Source organism: Oncorhynchus keta, chromosome 23 (assembly GCF_023373465.1).
Source record: "Oncorhynchus keta strain PuntledgeMale-10-30-2019 chromosome 23, Oket_V2, whole genome shotgun sequence".
Taxonomy (NCBI): domain Eukaryota; kingdom Metazoa; phylum Chordata; class Actinopteri; order Salmoniformes; family Salmonidae; genus Oncorhynchus; species Oncorhynchus keta.
In genome coordinates, this window is record NC_068443.1 from 6536879 (window position 1) to 6552214 (window position 15336).

General features: G+C 44.4%; 1 long non-coding RNA gene across 1 annotated transcript; it reads left to right on the forward strand.

Annotated features, from left to right (window-relative positions):
* Positions 1-1974: 1974 nt before the first annotated feature.
* Positions 1975-3031, forward strand: LOC127910918 (uncharacterized). Its single transcript, XR_008076780.1, has 3 exons — positions 1975-2397; positions 2453-2565; positions 2623-3031. It is a non-coding gene; the product is annotated as an uncharacterized LOC127910918 (long non-coding RNA).
* Positions 3032-15336: the final 12305 nt, after the last annotated feature.

The window sequence follows — 15336 nt, forward strand, 5'->3', positions numbered from 1 at the left end:
TCCCATCCTACCACTCTAACTCCCATCCTACCACTATAACTCCCATCCTACCACTCTAACTCCCATGTTATAAATCTAACTCCCATCCTACCACTCTAACTCCCATCCTACCACTCTAACTCCCATCCTACCACTAACTCCCATCCTACCACTAACTCCCATCCTACCACTCTACCTCCCATCCTACCACTCTAACTCCCATCCTACCACTCTAACTCCCATCCTACCACTCTAACTCCCATCATACCACTCTAACTCCCATCCTACCACTCTAACTCCCATCCTACCACTCTAACTCCCATCCTACCACTGTAACTCCCATCCTACCACTCTACCTCCCATCCTACCACTCTAACTCCCATCCTACCACTCTAACTCCCATCCTACCACTATAACTCCCATCCTACCACTCTACCTCCTATCCTACCACTATAACTCCCATCCTACCACTATAACTCCCATCCTACAGTGGTAAATGGTTTTGTTACATCCTACCAATGTAAAGGCAGCGTACTATACAGTACAGTGAACAGAGTGCCATTTTGGAAGCAGGCATGGTGAAGTTGGTGTGCGGTCCTTTAGATGAAATACAGTTGAAGTCGGAAGTTAACATACACCTTAGCCAAATACATTTAAATTAAGTTTTTCACAATTCCTGACATTTAATCCTAGTGAAAATATTTGGTAGCATTGCCTTTAAATTGTTTAACTTGGGTCAAACGTTTCGGGTAGCCTTCCACAAGCTTCCACCAAAACGTTGGGTGAATTTTGGCCCATTCCTCCTGACAGAGCTGGTGTAACTGAGTCAAGTTTGTAGGCCTCCTTGCTCGCACACACTTTTTCAGTTCTGCCCACATATTTTCTATAGGATTGAGTCCAGTGCTTTGTGATGTGATTTGGAAGACCCATTTGCGACCAAGCTTTAACTTCCTGACTGATGTCTTGAGATGTTGCCTCAATATATCCACATAATTCTCCTGCCTCATGATGGCATCTATTTTGGTGTTCTTCGTCTTGCAAGCCTCCTCTTTTTCCTCCAAACATAACAATGGTCATTATGGCCAAACAGTTACATTTTTGTTTCATCAGACCAGAGGACATTTCTCCAAAAAGTGCAGTTGCAAACCGTAGTCTGGCTTTTTTAAGGCGGTTTTGGAGCAGTGGCTTCTTCCTTACTGAGTGGCCTTTCAGGTTATGTCGATATAAGACTCGTTTTACTGTGGATATAGATCGTTTTGTAACTGTTTCCTCCAGCATCCAGCATCTGCTGTTGTTCTGGGATTGATTTGCACTTTTCGCACCAGAGTACGTTCATCTCTAGGAGACGGAACGCATCTCTTTCCTGAGCGTTATGACGGCTTAGTGGTCCCATGGTGTTTATACTTGCGTGTTATTGTTGGTACCGATGAAGGTGGTACCTTCAGGCATTTGGAAATTGCTCCCAAGGATGAACCAGACTTGTGAAGGTAGGCCTTCAAATACATCCACAGGTACACCTCCAATTGACTCAAATGATGTCAATTAGCCTATCAGAAGCTTTTAAAGCCATGACATCATTTTCTGGAATTTTCCAAGCTATTTAAAGGCACAGTCAACTTAGTGCATGTAAACTTCTGACCTATTGGAATTGTGATACAGTGAATTATACGTAGAATAATCTGTCTGTAAACAATTGTTGGAAAAATGACTTGTGTCATACACAAAGTAGATGTCCTAACCAACTTGCCAAAACTATAGTTTGTTAACAAGACATTTGTGGAGTGGTTTAAAAACAAGTTTTAATGACTCCAACCGAAGTGTCTGTAAACTTCCGACTTCAACTGTATGAAATGGATGTTGAGAGGGCTCTGCTCAGGGAGAGAGACTGAAGAGAAGAAGTGCTTGCTGCTCGACGCAATTATCTGCCCTGAGTGACACAAAGACTCGTTTTTATTTTCAGAGTTTATTCGCCACGTGCACAGGATGCAACAGGTGTAAAACAGTACAGAGAAATTCTTACCTTGAGAGCTCTTTCCCAACAACGCAGTGATAACAATAATAACAATAATAATAATAGAGATAATAATATACAATTTAATTTTTAAAAATACAATGTGATAATGCAATTATACATGTATACCAGTACCAGTATCTTATTCAATGTTCAGGGGTACTGGAGGGGTTGTATATACAGGTCAGTACCAGTATCTTATTCAATGTTCAGGGGTACTGGAGGGGTTGTATATACAGGTCAGTACCAGTATCTTATTCAATGTTCAGGGGTACTGGAGGGGTTGTATATACAGGTCAGTACCAGTATCTTATTCAATGTTCAGGGGTACTGGAGGGGTTGTATATACAGGTCAGTACCAGTATCTTATTCAATGTTCAGGGGTACTGGAGGGGTTGTATATACAGGTCAGTACCAGTATCTTATTCAATGTTCAGGGGTACTGGAGGGTTGTATATACAGGTCAGTACCAGTATCTTATTTAATGTTCAGGGGTACTGGAGGGGTTGTAATATACAGGTCAGTACCAGTATCTTATTCAATGTTCAGGGGTACTGGAGGGGTTGTATATACAGGTCAGTACCAGTATCTTATTTAATGTTCAGGGGTACTGGAGGGGTTGTAATATACAGGTCAGTACCAGTATCTTATTCAATGTTCAGGGGTACTGGAGGGGTTGTATATACAGGTCAGTACCAGTATCTTATTCAATGTTCAGGGGTACTGGAGGGGTTGTATATACAGGTCAGTACCAGTATCTTATTCAATGTTCAGGGGTACTGGAGGGGTTGTATATACAGGTCAGTACCAGTATCTTATTCAATGTTCAGGGGTACTGGAGGGGTTGTATATACAGGTCAGTACCAGTATCTTATTCAATGTTCAGGGGTACTGGAGGGGTTGTATATACAGGTCAGTACCAGTATCTTATTCAATGTTCAGGGGTACTGGAGGGGTTGTATATACAGGTCAGTACCAGTATCTTATTCAATGTTCAGGGGTACTGGAGGGGTTGAGGTGGGTATATACATAACAAGTGTCTGGTAGTAGGAATATATACATATTTATGGTAATATACTAATGAAAGGAGTAATAGCGACCAGTAGCAGGATAAATAAATAAACACTAATGATAATGGCAATCAATAATCAGTTAATAGCAGCATAACGGAAGTAATAGATCAAATCAATGATCATTTCAGATAGAGTGTAGGTGTGAGGGGATGTATGAGTGTAGGTGTGAGGGGATGTATGAGTGTGGGTGTGAGGGGATGTATGAGTGTAGGTGTGAGGGGATGTATGAGTGTGGGTGTGAGGGGATGTATGAGTGTAGGTGTGAGGGGATGTATGAGTGTGGGTGTGAGGGGATGTATGAGTGTAGGTGTGAGGGGATGTATGAGTGTAGGTGTGAGGGGATGTATGCGTGTGGGTGTGAGGGGATGTATGAGTGTAGGTGTGAGGGGATGTATGAGTGTAGGTGTGAGGGGATGTATGCGTGTGGGTGTGAGGGGATGTATGAGTGTAGGTGTGAGGGGATGTATGAGTGTAGGTGTGAGGGGATGTATGCGTGTAGGTGTGAGGGGATGTATGCGTGTGGGTGTGAGGGGATGTATGCGTGTAGGTGTGAGGGGATGTATGCGTGTAGGTGTGAGGGGATGTATGCGTGTGGGTGTGAGGGGATGTATGCGTGTGGGTGTGAGGGGATGTATGCGTGTAGGTGTGAGGGGATGTATGCGTGTGGGTGTGAGGGGATGTATGCGTGTGGGTGTGAGGGGATGTATGTGTGTAGGTGTGAGGGGATGTATGCGTGTGGGTGTGAGGGGATGTATGTGTGTAGGTGTGAGGGGATGTATGCGTGTGGGTGTGAGGGGATGTATGAGTGTGGGTGTAAGTGTGTGGCGCCAGTAATGAGTGTGTGGGTATGTGTGTGTGCGTGTGTGTGTGTGCGTGCGTGCGTGAGTGTGTGTGTGCATGCATGTGTGTGTGAGTGAGTGCGTGAGTGTGTGTGTGCGTGCGTGCATGCGTGTGTGCTTGCGTGTGTGCTTGCGTGTGTGCGTGCGTGCGTGTGTGTGCGTAGAGATCTGTGGATGAGCATAGAGTCCGTGTGGATAGTCTGTGGGGGAGAGAGAGAGCAGTAGCTGCTAGCAGTTCTGTTTCTTCTTTTACTCCTTCCTGTCCTCCCTTTCCTTCCTCCAGTATCCTGGAGACATCATTTGGGAGGCAGGGTAGCCTAGTGGTTAGAGCGTTGGACGAGTAACCGAAAGGTTGTCGTTCTGCCCCTGAACAGGCAGTTAACCCACTGTTCCTAGGGTGTCATTGAAAATAAGGATTTGTTCTTAACTGACTTGCCTAGTAAAATCACATTTAAAAATCCTTTCCTCCTAATCCGGTGCCATCCTTTTCCTCTCGCCATCATCTCATGTAGGCCTGGAGCTGCTCTCTATAACATGCTACAGGGCCCTGGAGCTGCTCTCTATAACATGCTACAGGGCTCTGGAGCTGCTCTCTATAACATGCTACAGGGCCCTGGAGCTGCTCTCTATAACATGCTACAGGGCCCTGGAGCTGCTCTCTATAACATGCTACCTGGAGCTGCCCTCTATAACATGCTACAGGGCCCTGGAGCTGCTCTCTATAACATGCTACCTGGAGCTGCCCTCTATAACATGCTACAGGGCCCTGGAGCTGCTCTCTATAACATGCTACCTGGAGCTGCCCTCTATAACATGCTACAGGGCCCTGGAGCTGCCCTCTATAACATGCTACCTGGAGCTGCCCTCTATAACATGCTACAGGGCCCTGGAGCTGCCCTCTATAACATGCTACCTGGAGCTGCCTTCCATAACATGCTACAGGGCTCTGGAGCTGCTATCTATAACATGTTACAGGGCCCTGGAGCTTCTCCCTATAACATGCTACAGGGCCCTGGAGCTGCCCTCTGTAACATGCTACAGGGCCCTGGAGCTGCTCTCTATAACATGCTACAGGGCTCTGGAGCTGCTCTCTATAACATGCTACAGGGCCCTGGAGCTGCCCTCTATAACATGCTACCTGGAGCTGCTCTCTATAACATGCTACAGTGCCCTGGAGCTGCCCTCTATAACATGCTACCTGGAGCTGCCCTCTATAACATGCTACAGGGCCCTGGAGCTGCCCTCTGTAACATGCTACAGGGCTCTGGAGCTGCCCTCTATAACATGCTACCTGGAGCTGCCCTCTATAACATGCTACAGGGCCCTGGAGCTGCTCTCTATAACATGCTACCTGGAGCTGCCCTCTATAACATGCTACAGGGCCCTGGAGCTGCCCTCTATAACATGCTACCTGGAACTGCTCTCAATAACATGCTACCTGGAGCTGCCCTCTATAACATGCTACAGGGCCCTGGAGCTGCCCTCTATAACATGCTACCTGGAGCTGCCCTCTATAACATGCTACAGGGCCCTGGAGCTGCCCTCTATAACATGCTACCTGGAACTGCTCTCAATAACATGCTACCTGGAGCTGCCCTCTATAACATGCTACAGGGCCCTGGAGCTGCCCTCTATAACATGCTACAGGGCCCTGGAGCTGCCCTCTATAACATGCTACCTGGAGCTGCCTTCTATAACATGCTACAGGGCTCTGGAGCTGCTATCTATAACATGCTACAGGGCCCTGGAGCTTCTCCCTATAACATGCTACAGGGCCCTGGAGCTGCCCTCTGTAACATGCTACAGGGCCCTGGAGCTGCTCTCTATAACATGCTACAGGGCTCTGGAGCTGCTCTCTATAACATGCTATAGGGCCCTGGAGCTGCCCTCTATAACATGCTACCTGGAGCTGCTCTCTATAACATGCTACAGTGCCCTGGAGCTGCCCTCTATAACATGCTACCTGGAGCTGCCCTCTATAACATGCTACAGGGCCCTGGAGCTGCTCTCTATAACATGCTACCTGGAGCTGCCCTCTATAACATGCTACAGGGCCCTGGAGCTGCCCTCTATAACATGCTACCTGGAACTGCTCTCAATAACATGCTACCTGGAGCTGCCCTCTATAACATGCTGCAGGGCCCTGGAGCTGCCCTCTATAACATGCTACCTGGAGCTGCCCTCTATAACATGCTGCAGGGCCCTGGAGCTGCCCTCTATAACATGCTACCTGGAGCTGCCCTCTATAACATGCTACCTGGAGCTGCCCTCTATAATATGCTACCTGGAGCTGCCCTCTATAGCATGCTGCAGGGCCCTGGAGCTGCCCTCTATAACATGCTACCTGGAGCTGCCCTCTATAACATGCTGCAGGGCCCTGGAGCTGCCCTCTATAACATGCTACCTGGAGCTGCCCTCTATAACATGCTACCTGGAGCTGCCCTCTATAACATGCTACCTGGAGCTGCCCTCTATAACATGCTACCTGGAGCTGCCCTCTATAACATGCTACCTGGAGCTGCCCTCTATAACATGCTACCTGGAGCTGCCCTCTATAACATGCTACAGGGCCCTGGAGCTGCCCTCTATAGCATGCTACCTGGAGCTGCCCTCTATAACATGCTACAGGGCCCTGCGTGCGTGAGTGTGTGTGTGCGTGCGTGCGTGCGTGCATGCGTGTGTGCGTGCGTGCGTGTGTGCGTGCGTGTGTGTGCGTGGGTAGAGATCTGTGGATGAGCATAGAGTCCGTGTGGATAGTCTGTGGGGGGGGGGAGAGAGCAGTAGCTGCTAGCAGTTCTGTTTCTTCTTTTACTCCTTCCTGCAGTATTACTGCACATGGTATTACAGTAGCTGGCCTGACCTCAACCTCACCTTATAACAGTAGCTGGCCTGACCTCAACCTCACCTTATAACACCTACTGCAGTATTACTGCACATGGTATTACAGTAGCTGGCCTGACCTCAACCTCACCTTATAACACCTACTGCAGTATTACTCCACATGGTATTACAGTAGCTGTCCTGACCTCAACCTCACCTTATAACACCTACTGCAGTATTACTCCACATGGTATTACAGTAGCTGTCCTGACCTCAACCTCACCTTATAACACCTACTGCAGTATTACTCCACATGGTATTACAGTAGCTGTCCTGACCTCAACCTCACCTTATAACACCTACTGCAGTATTACTCCACATGGTATTACAGTAGCTGTCCTGACCTCAACCTCACCTTATAACACCTACTGCAGTATTACTCCACATGGTAAACAGTAGCTGTCCTGACCTCAACCTCACCTTATAACACCTACTGCAGTATTACTCCACATGGTATTACAGTAGCTGTCCTGACCTCAACCTCACCTTATAACACCTACTGCAGTATTACTCCACATGGTATTACAGTAGCTGTTTGATCAACCTCATTATAACACCTACTGCAGTATTACTCCACATGGTATTACAGTAGCTGGCCTGACCTCAACCTCACTATAACACCTACTGCAGTATTACTCCACATGGTATTACAGTAGCTGGCCTGACCTCAACCTCACCTTATAACACCTACTGCAGTATTACTGCATCATGGTTACAGTAGCTGTCCTGCCTCAACCTCACCTTATAACACCTACTGCAGTATTACTCCACATGGTATTACAGTAGCTGTCCTGACCTCAACCTCACCTTATAACACCTACTGCAGTATTACTCCACATGGTATTACAGTAGCTGGCCTGACCTCAACCTCACCTTATAACACCTACTGCAGTATTACTCCACATGGTATTACAGTAGCTGTCCTGACCTCAACCTCACCTTATAACACCTACTGCAGTATTACTCCACATGGTAAAGCAGACGGATAGAAGACGGGAGGAAAATGTTACGCTTCAGCAATGGAACATTCCTTGTAGATATTCCTTGTGAATGAATGGTTTGAGGTTCAAGAATGTGCGTTACCATACGTTGGCTGAGGGAAAGGTTTCGTGTGTATATATCTCTGTGCTCCATTTAGTTAGTCTGCCTTTTAATTCGGCAACTTTTGTTATAAATATTACAAACCTCAGAATGTGTTACAAATCAAAACATATATGGACTGCATCATGTGACTATAGGCTGCATCGTGTGACTATAGGCTGCATCGTGTGACTATAGGCTGCATCGTGTGACTATAGGCTGCATCATGTGACTATAGGCTGCATCTTGTGACTATAGGCTGCATCATGTGACTATAGGCTGCATCTTGTGACTATAGGCTGCATCATGTGACTATAGGCTGCATCTTGTGACTATAGGCTGCATGCATCATGTGACTATGATACACAGATACTGGACAGGGGAACTCTGCCTAGAAGGCCAGCATCCCGGAGTCGCCTCTTCACTGTTGACGTTGAGACTGGTGGGTACAATTTAATGAAGCTGCCAGCTGAGGACTTGTGAAGCGTCTGTTTCTCTGTACGCCTATGTAGATATTCCATTAAAAAAATCTGCCGTTTCCAACTGCAATAGTCATTTACAACATTAACAATGTCTACACTGTATTCCTGATCAATTTGATGTTATTTTAAATGGACAAAAAATGTGCTTTTCTTTCAAAAACAAGGACATTTCTAAGTGACCCCAAACTTTTGAACAGTAGTGTAGCTCCACAGTGATCTGGTACTGGTACTTCCTGTGTATAGATCAATTTTTGTGTATTTTATTCGTATTATTATTATGTTTAAACTTGTCAGCCTTTCTCAGTAGGCTACTACACCAGTTGTATTCGGCCCATGTGACAAAAAAAATGAGATTTGACAGCCCCTCTTTCTGCGCGCTCAAGAAAGGAATGAAGGAGAGAGAGGAGATGATGGAAACGCACACAGTGGTGACATATTCAGCAGCTAAAGGTAATGTGTCTCAGCCTATTAAAAATATTAAAAAATGCCCTTTTACTAGGCTGTTCAACATCAAAGTCACTATAATTTCAGGCTAACTGTGTTAGCCACCCTGCACAATACATTTTTTATTTATTTTACCTTCATTTAACTAGGCAAGTCAGTTAAGAACCAATTCTTATTTTAAATGACAGCCTAGGAACAGTGGGTTAACTGCCTGTTCAGGGGCAGAACGAACTCGTCAGCTCAGGGGTTTGAACTTGCAACCTTCCGGTTACTAGTCCAACGCTCTAACCACTAGGCTACCCTGCTGCCCCAAATGAACCAACAGCATCACCTATATGTTCTCTACCAGACTCATGGGTAGAAAGTTTAGCGTAGCATCAGGTCCATCCAGTATGCATAATAATACAGTCCACACTCAAAAGGAGATTACTCAAATGTGTTTAATTTTGGAGTTTAGGCTAGACCAATTACAGTACCAAAGACATATTTTTTTAATGTTTTTCTGCCGTGCGTAATATGCGGTAGGCTATTAGGCTATCTATTATTTTAAGGGCACAATCATTCTTTTTTCTTTTGTTTTTTTTCTTCTCGGTCTCATATATAGGCTCTAATAGTACAGGTGTTTTGAATGAATCATCGCCTTGGAAAGCGCTGTCCATTTTGTTGGGTAAGGCTTTGACACACCATCCACAACGACCATGTTTTACACTCAGTTTGGTCCTGTGGTTGAACTACTTTCTTCAAATTGATCAATCACAGTGAGGTGAGTTTTAAAAGCATGATGATGTATTGATAAGTGTTTGATGTGATTTCCATTGATATCAGAGTGGTTAGAGGGACAATAGAGTGCTGAGTATCAGGCCATTAGTGACCTGATGGGTGTTAGCCTGTTGGGTACTACCACAGCATGTCCAGAGTGCATAAAAGGAGATTACCGTGACTCGACATTTTTAAAAATTGAAAAAGTAACCGTGACTCAACGGTCATGTGGAATCTTACTGCGGTCATGACTCATGACTGCCGGTGTGACGGTAATAGGTAACCGCAACAGCACTACTCTAGGATGAGTCAAACGTCATGACAGGAACTAAAGGTGAGTCAAAAGTCATGACAGGAACTAAAGGTGAGTCAAACGTCATGACAGGAACTAAAGGTGAGTCAAACGTCATGACAGGAACTAAAGGTGAGTCAAACGTCATGACAGGAACTAAAGGTGAGTCAAACGTCATGACAGGAACTAAAGGTGAGTCAAACGTCATGACAGGAACTAAAGATGAGTCAAACGTCATGACAGGAACTAAAGGTGAGTCAAACGTCATGACAGGAACTAAAGGTGAGTCAAACGTCATGACAGGAACTAAAGATGAGTCAAACGTCATGACAGGAACTAAAGATGAGTCAAACGTCATGACAGGAACTAAAGATGAGTCGAAAGTCATGACAGGAACTAAAGGTGAGTCAAACGTCATGACAGGAACTAAAGGTGAGTCAAACGTCATGACAGGAACTAAAGATGAGTCAAAGTCATGACAGGAACTAAAGGTGAGTCAAACGTCATGACAGGAACTAAAGGTGAGTCAAACGTCATGACAGGAACTAAAGGTGAGTCAAACGTCATGACAGGAACTAAAGGTGAGTCAAACGTCATGACAGGAACTAAAGATGAGTCAAACGTCATGACAGGAACTAAAGGTGAGTCAAACGTCATGACAGGAACTAAAGGTGAGTCAAACGTCATGACAGGAACTAAAGGTGAGTCAAACGTCATGACAGGAACTAAAGGTGAGTCAAACGTCATGACAGGAACTAAAGGTGAGTCAAACGTCATGACAGGAACTAAAGGTGAGTCAAACGTCATGACAGGAACTAAAGGTGAGTCAAACGTCATGACAGGAACTAAAGGTGAGTCAAACGTCATGACAGGAACTAAAGGTGAGTCAAACGTCATGACAGGAACTAAAGGTGAGTCAAACGTCATGACAGGAACTAAAGGTGAGTCAAACGTCATGACAGGAACTAAAGGTGAGTCAAACGTCATGACAGGAACTAAAGGTGAGTCAAACGTCATGACAGGAACTAAAGATGAGTCAAACGTCATGACAGGAACTAAAGGTGAGTCAAACGTCATGACAGGAACTAAAGGTGAGTCAAACGTCATGACAGGAACTAAAGATGAGTCAAACGTCATGACAGGAACTAAAGATGAGTCAAAGCGTCATGACAGGAACTAAAGATGAGTCAAACGTCATGACAGGAACTAAAGATGAGTCAAACGTCATGACAGGAACTAAAGATGAGTCAAACGTCATGACAGGAACTAAAGATGAGTCAAACGTCATGACAGGAACTAAAGGTGAGTCAAACGTCATGACAGGAACTAAAGGTGAGTCAAACGTCATGACAGGAACTAAAGGTGAGTCAAACGTCATGACAGGAACTAAAGATGAGTCAAACGTCATGACAGGAACTAAAGGTGAGTCAAACGTCATGACAGGAACTAAAGGTGAGTCAAACGTCATGACAGGAACTAAAGGTGAGTCAAACGTCATGACAGGAACTAAAGGTGAGTCAAACGTCATGACAGGAACTAAAGATGAGTCAAACGTCATGACAGGAACTAAAGGTGAGTCAAACGTCATGACAGGAACTAAAGGTGAGTCAAACGTCATGACAGGAACTAAAGATGAGTCAAACGTCATGACAGGAACTAAAGGTGAGTCAAACGTCATGACAGGAACTAAAGGTGAGTCAAACGTCATGACAGGAACTAAAGGTGAGTCAAACGTCATGACAGGAACTAAAGATGAGTCAAACGTCATGACAGGAACTAAAGGTGAGTCAAACGTCATGACAGGAACTAAAGATGAGTCAAACGTCATGACAGGAACTAAAGGTGAGTCAAACGTCATGACAGGAACTAAAGGTGAGTCAAACGTCATGACAGGAACTAAAGATGAGTCAAACGTCATGACAGGAACTAAAGATGAGTCAAACGTCATGACAGGAACTAAAGGTGAGTCAAACGTCATGACAGGAACTAAAGGTGAGTCAAACGTCATGACAGGAACTAAAGGTGAGTCAAACGTCATGACAGGAACTAAAGGTGAGTCAAACGTCATGACAGGAACTAAAGATGAGTCAAAGTCATGACAGGAACTAAAGGTGAGTCAAACGTCATGACAGGAACTAAAGGTGAGTCAAACGTCATGACAGGAACTAAAGATGAGTCAAACGTCATGACAGGAACTAAAGGTGAGTCAAACGTCATGACAGGAACTAAAGATGAGTCAAACGTCATGACAGGAACTAAAGATGAGTCAAACGTCATGACAGGAACTAAAGGTGAGTCAAACGTCATGACAGGAACTAAAGGTGAGTCAAACGTCATGACAGGAACTAAAGGTGAGTCAAACGTCATGACAGGAACTAAAGATGAGTCAAACGTCATGACAGGAACTAAAGATGAGTCAAACGTCATGACAGGAACTAAAGGTGAGTCAAACGTCATGACAGGAACTAAAGGTGAGTCAAACGTCATGACAGGAACTAAAGATGAGTCAAACGTCATGACAGGAACTAAAGATGAGTCAAACGTCATGACAGGAACTAAAGATGAGTCAAACGTCATGACAGGAACTAAAGATGAGTCAAACGTCATGACAGGAACTAAAGATGAGTCAAACGTCATGACAGGAACTAAAGGTGAGTCAAACGTCATGACAGGAACTAAAGGTGAGTCAAACGTCATGACAGGAACTAAAGATGAGTCAAACGTCATGACAGGAACTAAAGGTGAGTCAAACGTCATGACAGGAACTAAAGATGAGTCAAACGTCATGACAGGAACTAAAGGTGAGTCAAACGTCATGACAGGAACTAAAGGTGAGTCAAACGTCATGACAGGAACTAAAGGTGAGTCAAACGTCATGACAGGAACTAAAGGTGAGTCAAACGTCATGACAGGAACTAAAAGATGAGTCAAACGTCATGACAGGAACTAAAGGTGAGTCAAACGTCATGACAGGAACTAAAGGTGAGTCAAACGTCATGACAGGAACTAAAGATGAGTCAAACGTCATGACAGGAACTAAAGGTGAGTCAAACGTCATGACAGGAACTAAAGGTGAGTCAAACGTCATGACAGGAACTAAAGGTGAGTCAAACGTCATGACAGGAACTAAAGAGGAAGTAATGGGAGGTTCTCACTGAGACATTACATTTGACATTTTAGTAATTTATCAGACACTTTTATCCAGAGCGACTTACAATTAGTTAAGCTATATTCTTCAAGAATCAATGGGTAAATATCAAGAACGGAAACAACCAAATTAACAGATACCCAAAACTCAGACTGTTTTTGCATCTAAAATGCTGTTTATGAATTCATAGAGGGATTAGATTGCCTCACTTGCCCTTAGTTGTATCCTGTATCCTGTGCACTAAACAAATAAACGTTGAAACTTAAAAACATGTACACCAAAACAAGTGACGGGGCTGTCGTTTTGTGTTTTTCTTTTGTTCGTATCCCAGACTGTAGATTTAATGCAGCGAGACAGACAGACAGACTCACAAAGCTCTATAGGATGAGTCAAACGTGATATCAGAGACCAAACGGGAAGTAATGGGGAGGAGGATCTCAGAGAGATATTTCGTTCCGCGGTTCCAAACAGCATCAAAACTCATTAATAATGAATGACGTCATGCATTAAACACAGGTTGTAGCATCTCAAATGGCACCCTATTCCCTATTATAGTGCACTACTTCAAATGGCACCCTATTCCCTATTATAGTGCACTACTTCAAATGGCACCCTATTCCCTATATAGTGCACTACTTCAAATGGTACCCTATTCCCTATTATAGTGCACTAATTCAAATGGCACCCTATTCCCTATATAGTGCACTACTTCAAATGGCACCCTATTCCCTATATAGTGCACTACTTCAAATGGCACCCTATTCCCTATTATAGTGCACTACTTCAAATGGCACCCTATTCCCTATATAGTGCACTACTTCAAATGGTACCCTATTCCCTATATAGTGCACTACTTAAAATGGCACCCAATTCCCTATACAGTGCACTACTTTTGAAGTAGTTACAGTCTACCTTTTAAGTAGTGCACTATATAGGGAATAGGGTGCCATTTGAAGTAGTGCACTATATAGGGAATAGGGTACCATTTGGAACGCGATCATAATCGGTGCATCGTTCGGTTTGTAATCTCTGTTTTTCCAGAGAGTCGTTGTTTGGCAAGACACAAAACAACTAATCTTCTTCATAAATTCTCCATGCCTTTTTGATAGGAGAATAAATGATCTATTATTCATCACAAGTTAAAGGGTGACGTCTTGATGTAGAAGTGTCAGACGAAAGCATGGTGCGTTTGTAGTCAGTGGTACATCTGTTTCTCCTCACCCTCACAGAAACAGCCAACTCTTCAGTGATCTGTCATTGTAACATACACCCCAGGGCACCAAAGAAGAAGAAGCACTGTTCAAGTATAGAAATGGAGTCGTACATAAAAAGGATCTACAAATACTATTTTTCTTCTCTTTATATTCTTCTTATTATTCTCGTTATATTCCAGATGTGTGTGTGTTGTGTTGTATGTGTTGTGTGTGTGTGTGTGTGTGTGTGTGTGTGTGTGTGTGTGTGTGTGTGTGTGTGTGTGTGTGTGTATGTGTGTGTGTGTCGAGGGACTGTGCTTAACCAACAGTAGCACAGGAAGGACATTTTCATCATAGCACAGGAACCCCGGGGGGTGGTTGCTCAAATGATGATATGATATTGTGTGAAACACTAGTGTCCACTCACACGCAGGATAATATAATCCTCATTACCATATCCCATTCCAACATAATCATACAATCATACAACGAATTGGGCCAAAATCACAGTCTGTTCTTAAGAGACAAAAGATATTTGAATGAGAAAAAAGACTGTGTGGTGGTGTTAGATGTAGAGTGGTGGTGTTAGATATAGAGTGGTGGTATTAGATGTAGGGTGGTGGTGTTAGATATAGAGTGGTGGTATTAGATGTAGGGTGGTGGTGTTAGATGTAGGGTGGTGGCATTACATATAGGGTGGTGGTGTTAGATGTAGGGTGGTGGCATTACATATAGGGTGGTGGTGTTAGATGTAGGGTGGTGGTGTTAGATATAGGGTGGTGGTGTTAGATAAGGGTCATGGTGTTAGATATAGGTTGGTGGTGCTAGATAAGGGTCATGGTGTTAGATATAGGTTGGTGGTGTTAGATGTAGGGTGGTGGTATTACATGTAGGGTGGTGGTGTTAGATGTAGGGTGGTGGTGTTAGATGTAGGGGTGGTGGTGTTAGATGTAGGGTGGTGGTGTTAGATGTAGGGTGGTGGTGTTAGATGTAGGGTGGTGGTGTTAGATATAGAGTGGTGGTATTAGATGTAGGGTGGTGGTGTTAGATGTAGGGTGGTGGCATTACATATAGGGTGGTGGTGTTAGATGTAGGGTGGTGGCATTACATATAGGGTGGTGGTGTTAGATGTAGGGTGGTGGTGTTAGATATAGGG